Source organism: Simochromis diagramma, unplaced genomic scaffold, assembly GCF_900408965.1.
Source record: "Simochromis diagramma unplaced genomic scaffold, fSimDia1.1 OVJJ01000274.1, whole genome shotgun sequence".
Taxonomy (NCBI): domain Eukaryota; kingdom Metazoa; phylum Chordata; class Actinopteri; order Cichliformes; family Cichlidae; genus Simochromis; species Simochromis diagramma.
Window position 1 is genome coordinate 891,603 of NW_024387386.1, and position 9,423 is coordinate 901,025.

Consider the following 9,423-nt stretch of genomic DNA (forward strand, 5'->3'; position numbering starts at 1 on the left):
TTAACAAATACAGATAAAGATTCTCTTTCTTTCGCTTGTCTACTGTCTTTCTCATCTCCAACTCATACATTGAGCCTGACTTTACAGGACATATTCAAGACAAAACGCACTACATTTCTCTCACTAGAAGATGGATAATATACTTACGATAAAACTGTATAAAGTAATTAAACTTCTCCTTTGTGTCTGCAGATTGAACCTCCTTACAGATTGGCGTTCCCTTCTTCTTTTGTCTCCTTGAATGTTGTGAACTTCAGGTAATTTCAGTATTTTGACATATAATGTTTAGAGCACTCACCTAAAGCCCTAAATATTCCAATCTATAATTTTTGTCTCTGCGTTTACAGGCAGGGATCAGTCATCAACACGATGGAACTTCAGTTTGTAAACACATCTGTTCCAAACAACGCTGAGATTAGAAATGTTTTGAACAGTACAGCCTCAAACGTTAAAGGCTTTGACATTGAAAGGGACTCCATCCTTGTCAATGACACAGGTGAGTAATCGTAGTTGTTATGTTTGATCAAAAAGTCTCAAATGTTTTAGAGTGACTTGGTTAAAAATGTTTTGTACATTTTTTCTACCACAGCTGCTGCATCAACTACTACAACTGTTGTTCCAACAACTACACCTAGTGCAACAACTACTACATCAACTACTAAAACTATTGTAACAACATCTACAACTACTGCAACAACTACTACATCTACTGCAACTACAGCTTCAAGTGGAGTATGCCACAAAATTAATTTCAGCACTGTTTTCCCCCTGGTGCTGCTGCTATGGCTTCTATCAAACCAGCAATAGCATCTGTGCTGGTTTTCATTTGAAAGACAAGCAGCAGATGATCTCTTTCACTGCAGCTCTTTATTTATTGGACACATTGGAAAGAGTAGAATTGCTATTTTTTTCAATATGAAAATATTTCTTGGTGGGAATGGCCCTGTAGTGAACAGAATGACACAGACTTCTTTTATGCATGCGGTTAATTGAATCATGAATAGAAAAATTGAACTAACAACACAAAGGCAAAAGATAAAACAAAATGGGTGCTTTATCTTAGAGGCTTAGTAGTTTATGCTGCTCAGTTTAATTAAATTCAAGTTTATTTATATGGCACCAAACCACACTAAAAGTCACCTAGAGGTGCTTTAAATTGTTAAGTTAGGGTAAAGACCCTACAAAGACCCTCTTGCTTTTAAGTGTGTCTCTGCCTACATGTCTGTTAACTGTTCCTCTTTTATATAGAAAAAGACTGAAAATTAAAAATATATAGAAACAACTTCTTGACTTTGTAACAAAATTATCTGCAACAGCTCTTCTTATACTTTTTAAATGCTTGTAAATTAAAGGTCTCAGGTTTCCCTTCATATAGAGCATACACAGTATATATATCACAAAAAATTTATAATAAAGTGTAAAGAGTGGGTCTACGTGTGGTCCCCACCCCCCCCCCACCCCCAAATAAAAAGCACTGGCACTTTTCTTATTTATATGAATTGTATGTTTATAAAAAGATATATATTTGTATTTTTATTCTGTGAAATGTATTTAAATTTTTACATTTTCTGTAAGAAAGTCACAATGACCAGAATATAGAATATATAAGAAATTTACACTGTCTCCTGTGATGTTTTGCTGTTTGAGTAGGTAAAGATAAGGTTGAAATAACCTAAAGGTATACAATTTAGATCCCTCACCCAGGACCGTGGTAAATTGGTCCTGGGTGAGGGACCAGGCAAAGAGCGATTCAGAAGACCCTTATGAAGAGAACATCGAGGGAACAGTTTACGCTGCCCGGGATAGGGTTACCGCGGCCCCGCCCTAGAGCCAGGCCCGGGAAGGGTGCCCGAGGGCGAGCGTCTGGTGGCCGGGCCTTAGTCCATGGGGACTGCCCGAAGAGGAGACATGGGCCCATCCTCCCGCAGGCCCACCACCCGCAGGAGGCGCCATAGGGGTCGGGTGCATTGTGTGCCGGGTGGCGGCCAGGAGCGGTGGCCCTGGCGGACTGATCCCCGGCTGCCAAGACTGGCAAAAGGGACAAGACTTTCGGACTGCCTCGAAGAGATTCTGGCAAACCGTCAGGCGTCTCAGGAGGGGAAAGCGGTGCTCTACCTGCACTGTGTATAGTGCTGGCGGAGCGCTGCTGACGTCGACTGAGAAAATTGTCAGGCAGTGGAAGGAATACTTCTAGAACCTCCTTAATCCCACAGACACGTCTTCCGAGGAAGAAGCAGAGTCTGGGGATGATGGGGAATGACCCGCCAATTTCAGGGGGCAAGGTCACTGAGGCAGTTAAACAACTCCTTGGTGGCAGAGCCCCTGGTGTTGATGAGGTCCACCCCGAGTTCCTGAAGGCTCTGGACGTTGTAGGGCTGTCCTGGTTGACACGCCTCTACAATGTTGCGTGGAGATCAGGGGCAGTACCCCTGGACTGGCAGACCAGGGTGGTGGTCCCCATCTTTAAGAAAGGAGACCAGAGGGTGTGTTCCAACTACAGGGGATCACACTCCTCAGCCTCCCTGGGAAAGTCTATGCCAGGGTGCTGGAAAGGAGAGTTCGTCTGCTAGTCGAACCTCGGATACAGGAGGAACAATGCGGTTTTCGTCCTGGTCGTGGAACACTGGACCAGCTCTTTATCCTCTCAAGGATACTTGAGGGTGCACGGGAGTTTGCCCAACCAGTCTACATGTGTTTTGTGGACTTGGAGAAGGCATTCGACTGTGTCCCTCGGGGTGTCCTGTAGGGGGTGTGGGGTGTCTGGCCCATTGCTACAGGCCATTCGATCCCTATACAACCGTTGCAAGAGCTTGGTTCGCATTGCCGGCAATAAGTCGGACTCGTTCCCGGTGGGTGATGGGCTCCGCCAGGGCTGCCCTTTGTCACCGGTTCTGTTCATAATTTTTATGGACAGGATTTCTAGGCGCAGCCAAGTGGCGGGGGGCTTTCACTTTGGTGGCCTCAGAATCTCATTTCTGCTTTTTGCTGATGATGTGGTTCTGTTGGCTTCATTGGGCGAGGGCCTCCAGCTCACACTGGAACGGTTCGCGGCCGAGTGTGAAGCAGCGGGAATGAGGATCAGCACCTCCAAATCTGAGGCCATGGTTCTCAGCCGGGAAAGGGCGGAGTGCCCACTCGGGGTCAGGGATGAGTTCCTGCCCCAAGTGGAGGAGTTCAAGTATCTCGGGGTCTTGTTCGCGAGTGATGGGAGAAGGGAGCCGGAGATCGACAGACGGATTGTTGCTGCAGCTGCAGTAATGCGGACGCTGCACCGGTCCGTCGTGGTGAAGAGGGAGCTGAGTGTAAAAGCGAAGCTCTCAATTTACCGGTCGATCTACGTCCCTACCCTCACCTATGGCCACGAGCTGTGGGTAGTGACCGAAAGAACGTGATCGTGGATACAAGCGGCAGAAATGAGCTTCCTCCGAAGGGTGGCTGGCCTCTCCCTTAGAGATAGGGTGAGAAGTTCGGCCATCCGGGAGGGGCTCAGTGTAGAGCCGCTGCTGCTCCACATCGAAAGGAGCCAGCTGAGGTGGTTCGGGCATCTGACAAGGATGCCTCCTGGACGCCTCCTGGGTGAGGTGTTCCGGGCATGTCCCACCGGGAGGAGGCCCCGGGGCAGACCCAGGACACGCTGGAGAGATTATATCTCTCGGCTGGCCTGGGAACGCCTTGGTGTTCCCCCGGATAAGCTGGAGGAGGTGGCTGGGGAGAGGGAGGTCTGGGCCTCTCTGCTTAGGCTGCTGCCCCCGCGACCCGGCCTCGGATAAAGCGGATGAAGATTGATGGATGGGTATACAATTTATGACTAAACCCTAGAGTCAGAATAGTCTTGTCTAGTTACCTGTATAGCTTCTTTAAAAAGTAAGACATAAATAATGTGCCCTACTCAGTCAGTATCTTTTTCGAGATGCCAACTGGGAAGATTACCTGAAACATACCCTGTGCACTCTAGTCAAATGGCCAAATGGTCTGTCATGCCAAGCCTGAGTTTTGGCACCACATTGATACAAAGGGGATACACAGGCAGCGTTATGGAAGATTGCATGTTTGAGTTATAGTGATTTAGTTTGGTAGCTTTTCAGTTCCGTGCTGCTTGGCTCAGCCCTGATCATCTGACCTGTGCTGCTTCTCTTTGTGGATTTAGCCAGCTGAATTCACCAAGCTATAAGAACAGCTATCATGGCTAGTTTTCAACACCTAGACTGTATAAAGGTGGACTTCTGTGACTGAATCTAATGTGAAGACTCAACGTGTTCTTTTGTTCTTTTTTCAGTTCATAATGAATAAATTGGTTATCGATTATACAGCACTGGTGATAGTTTTGCATCTTTTTCTGTCTGGCGGACACATTGTTGTGTTTGCCGACAGGTAATAACAGCAATTATTCCATAAGCCATAGTTGCTGGGGGGGGGCTTTCTTTTTTTCCAAGGCTGTTTGTTTTTTATGTGTTGTCTATGGTGTATTTTGCTTGAGGACTCTGCCTGCTCACCTGCTTCACTTGTATTGAAGAAAGTATGGTGAACACAGCTTCTGAAGCTTCTGTTATGATCAATTATTATTTTTGACAAATGATGAGAAAATAGCACCCAGAATGGAAGCAAAAGGAGAATTTTAGGTGTACATGTAATAGATCTCCAGGGGTCCTGTGAGTCTACTCATTGCTGCAAGATGTTCTGGTGAAATGACTGGAAAGTTTGATCCTACTAAAATCAGTCACTGCTGTATCAGTAACAGACATTGAGAAGACGAATGTCCATTAATTAAGCTTCCCTGACCTTTTGTCTCATATGATTTTGTATCTTTGGATGGAAAGGAAAATATACATGCTAAAATTCAGCCTTGCTACAGTGCGAAGAAAAATCTAGGATTGTTCTTATTTTCTTCAGTCTGTGATGAATAGTGAGATGTTTTAGTTTCACAGATGGCTTTTTTTTTTAATAAAGCAGCCAACTTTTCCAAGCCAAGTGAGGATTGTCTAAATTAGTGAGATGCCATTTCCTGTCCAGCTTACCAGTGTTCTGCTTCTAGGGGCGCATTTCAGAGTTATACCAGGAAGTTCTTCTGCTTCAATCCTTTCTAAAAAAGCAAAGTCCGTGTCCTATGTCATTGTATTCTATTTTGCTTCCTCCCTGTCTCGTCATGTCTATTAGGTTCAGCCATGTCTTCCTCCTGTTGTGCATTCACCTCATTACTTTGTGTGTATATTTGGTTTGTGTTTACCTCTGTTCTTCATCAGAGCATCTGTGTATCATCCCTGGTGTTTCATCATTCTATTTTTCTTACCCAGGGTCTCACCAGCTATGTTTCCAGGTTTCAGGATGTTTAGTTCTATGTTTCCAGTTTCTTGTTTAGCTGTCCCCAGTTTAAGTTTTAACTAGTTGTTTTGTAGTGTTTCATTTCAGCCACAAATAAAAGCTTGTGTTCAGTTAAACATCCACCTTCATCTCCTTTGTCTGCATCCACTTCTCTCATCTTCATGTGGTTGCCTTGCTAGCTGTGAGAAGGAAGTCATGAACTCAGATGACAAAACATGTTCAGGATGGATAATGATGTTTTTTGCCTTCTTTATCATCTGATTTTCTGTCATTCATTATCTGTCTGCCTGACCCCTGTGATTTTGGACTAGGTGTTAATGTAACCCAACCAGTGCAGGGGCCTCCCTACACCCCGGACTCTGCGTTGTGTTAGTTTGTGTTGGATTGGGGTGCACCGCAGAGAGACCAGTCGGACACAGGCGCTCGATTTGTGGCTCGGACCGTGCCGTTTATTCGGAAGCAGGGGCAAACACCACTCCAACTCTGCTGCTGGCCCTTTTCAAATCACAGCAAACACTCCGTGACCATCAACATTGCAAAATACAACAACACATATACACAGAATACACATTAAGTAACAATAACCGTGCCTTCTACAACATTCCACGGTCTCGGGGATGAGTACAACACAAAACTGATGCAGTTCGCCACTGGCAGTGCTTACCTTTTCAAATCACAGCAAACACTGAACCAAGATGGCGCCCGCGCGAACAAGAAATCTGAAGTACGGTGTCCTGCAGAGGACAAATGGTCAAAATTGCTAAATTTTACACCATATATGCAGCTCAACAGCGACACCTTGTGACTTATTCCAGTCACTACCTTACATCCGCCCCTCCTTTAAGTGATGGCGTCCCAGTCATCAAACAAAACAAAATAAAACAGAACAGTCTCACTATGTATACAAGAATAACGGTGGTGGAAGATGTGCAGTGTAATGCGAAAATGTCTATGTGTGCATCCTATGTGTTTCCTGCAGCCCTTCTTGCTTTGGCCCTCTGCCACAGCTTCCATCCCCTTTCTATCTTCTCCTGATCCTCCCCTGGTTCGTTAACTCTCGACCCATAAGTCAGTCTCTTAGGGGGATGCCGACTCCTCGGCAAGTTCCTCCTTGGTTCACTTGGTCTGGGAGGTGAGTGGGTGACCCTGACAGTTTCATTCCCCCTCCAATCTTCACTCTCTTGTCCTGTCCCTGTGTCCCTTTCCTCTGGTCGCTTGGGGGCAAGTGATTCATTTGCTGCTTCAGGTGAAACTCCCTCCACACCTCCTTCCAGGCTATCAGCCTCCCCGTCCTCGATCATGTCCGACGCTTCATCCTGTCTGATTACTTCACCAGCCTGCTCTCCACTGTCCTCTACGTCCTCAATCTCTCCTCCATGAACCTCCTCCACGTCAAGCTCCATTTCCTCTCTTGCCTCCTCTCCCACCTGCTCCACGGGAAGAAACATACACTGCGTGAGTAGGTTGCGGTGGACCACTCTCTCTGTATCACCATTTTCCGATCGCACCACATACACCGGCATGTCTGGCTGTTTCTTCACCACAATGTATGGACGTGACTCCCACTTGTCTCCTAGTTTGCTTCGCCCCTCCACATGACACACTTTAACCAGGACTCTGTCACCCGGGATGAAGCTTTGACTCTTTGCTTGTCGGTCATAGTATTTTTTCTGGTGACCCTTAGCCTGGCGAGAGGCCTGATTAGCCTGTGCATAAGCCTGTGACAAGCAGTCATGCAGGGTCTGGACATAATCGCTATATCCCCCCGACCCATTAGTGGTTGACAGCCCAAAGACCAAGTCGACAGGGAGCCGTGGATGCCTGCCAAACATCAGGTAGTATGGTGTGTACCCTGTCGAATCATGGCGGGTGCAGTTGTAGGCGTGTGTCATTGCATCCACATATTCGTGCCACCGGGGTTTCAGGTGAGGTTCTAGCGTCCCCAGCATGTTCATGAGGGTGCGGTTAAACCGTTCAGTTGTCCCGTTGCCCTGTGGGTGATAGGGCGTGGTGTGGGTCTTAGTGATGCCGGTGCATTTACACAGCTCCTTCACCACAGCACTTTCAAAATTGCGCCCTTGGTCTGCATGCAGTTTTGCTGGGAAGCCAAACCGACAGAAAAAGTTTCTATACAGCACCCTAGCCACTGTGCTGGCTTTTTGGTCTTTAGTGGGGTATGCTTGCGCATAGCGTGAGAAATGGTCAGTGACCACGAGGACATTTTCGATACCACCTTTTGATTTCTCAAGAGTCAAAAAATCCACACAAACTAGCTCCAAGGGGGCACTGCTGTGGATACTGACCAGGGGGGCCCTGACCCCTGCGGTTGGAGTTTTCCTAAGGCAGCACCTCTCACATTGTTCGCACCAAGCCTTGATTTCCTGGAACATCCGTGGCCAATAAAACCTCTCCCTTATCATGTGCAATGTCCTCTCGAAACCAAGGTGGCCTGAGTCATCGTGGAGAGCAGTCTTCACTGATATACGCAAATCCTCTGGTAGCACCAATTGCTCAACTACTCCCCTTTGGCTGTCTTGGACGCAGCGGTACAGGATGCCATCCCTTACCGCTAACCTTCTCCACTCCTTTAAGAGAAGGCGCACGTGCCCTTCAGCACTCATTCGCTCGCTGCGGCTCGGCTTCTGGTTCATACTCTTATAGTGCAAGACGGGGCCAATAACAAGGTCTTTTTTCTGCCCTGCACGGATCTCCTGTTTGGTCATGGTGGGCAGGGATTCCATCCCTACATCCCTGTAAGGCTCAGTGGATGTAGGTGGCCCGAGTTCCAGTTCCTCCCCTGCAGGCGTGCCATGGCCAGTGAGGCTTTGAGTATCCTGGGTAGCCTGTGTCACACCATGCCCCTGTTCGTCGACACCCACCCACTGAGGGCATGTCTGTAGGATGTGCATGACCTCCTGGTTAGACATGCGAGAGAGGGCGTCAGCTTTTGTGTTGCTCTGTCCCCTCCGATACTGGACATCGAAATCGAAAGCAGCCAGCCTAGACACCCACCGCTGGCCTGTGGCATCCAGCTTCGCTGATGACATAACATACTTGAGAGGGTTGTTGTCTGTCTGGACAGAGAATCTACGCCCATAGAGGTGGTCGTAGAATTTGTCGGTGACCGCCCATTTAAGAGCAAGGAACTCGAGTTTGTGTGCAGGATACCTTGTCTCTGCTGGGCTCAAACCTCTACTGGCGAAGGCTATGACCCTCTCAGCTCCACCTTGGATCTGAGCTAGAACGGCGCCCAGACCCTCCCCTGAGGCGTCCGTCTGCAGAACGAAGGGCAAGCTATAGTCAGGATATCCCAGCACTGGAGCGCTTGTCAGCCTTTCTTTTAGGGTCTTAAATGCCTTCTCGCATTCATCTGTCCACAAAAAGGGTGGGTGGGTAGCCAGACTTTTCTTTCCCCCTCTCCTTTTCTTTCTGGGGTCACCAGCAGTTAGGCGGTACAGGGGAGTAGCTAGGGTAGAGTACCCACTTACATACCGCCTATAGTATCCAGCGAATCCCAGGAATTGCAACACTTCTTTGCGATTTGTGGGCCTCACCCATTTTTCCACCTTGCTGATCTTCTCTGGGTCTGTCCGGATCCCCTCAGCAGACACTAAGTGACCCAAATACTGAATCTCCTTTCTCACTAGGTGGCATTTAGAAGGCTTTAACTTCAAGCCATGCTCCCGAAGCCGATCGAACACCAGCTGCAGTCTTTCCAGATGCTCATCAAAGGTTTTGGAGAATATGATGAGATCATCAAGATAGATTAGGAGGTGGGTGAAGTTCAAGTCGCCAAAGCAGCAGGTCATGAGTCTCTGAAAGGTGGAGGGAGCATTCTGCAGTCCAAAGGGCATACGATTTGCTTCAAACAGCCCCATAGGGGTGCTGAATGCCGTCTTGTGTTTGTCATGCTCCGCCACCTCCACCTGCCAATAACCAGAGGTGAGGTCAAGGGTGGAGAAGTATCTTGCCTGCCCTAGAGCCTCCAGGGCTTCCTCTATTCTGGGGAGAGGGAAAGCATCTCTCGTGCTACAGGAGTTCAGTTTCCTGTAGTCAATACACAGCCTTAGTGATCCATCTTTCTTGGTTACGATCACGACCGGT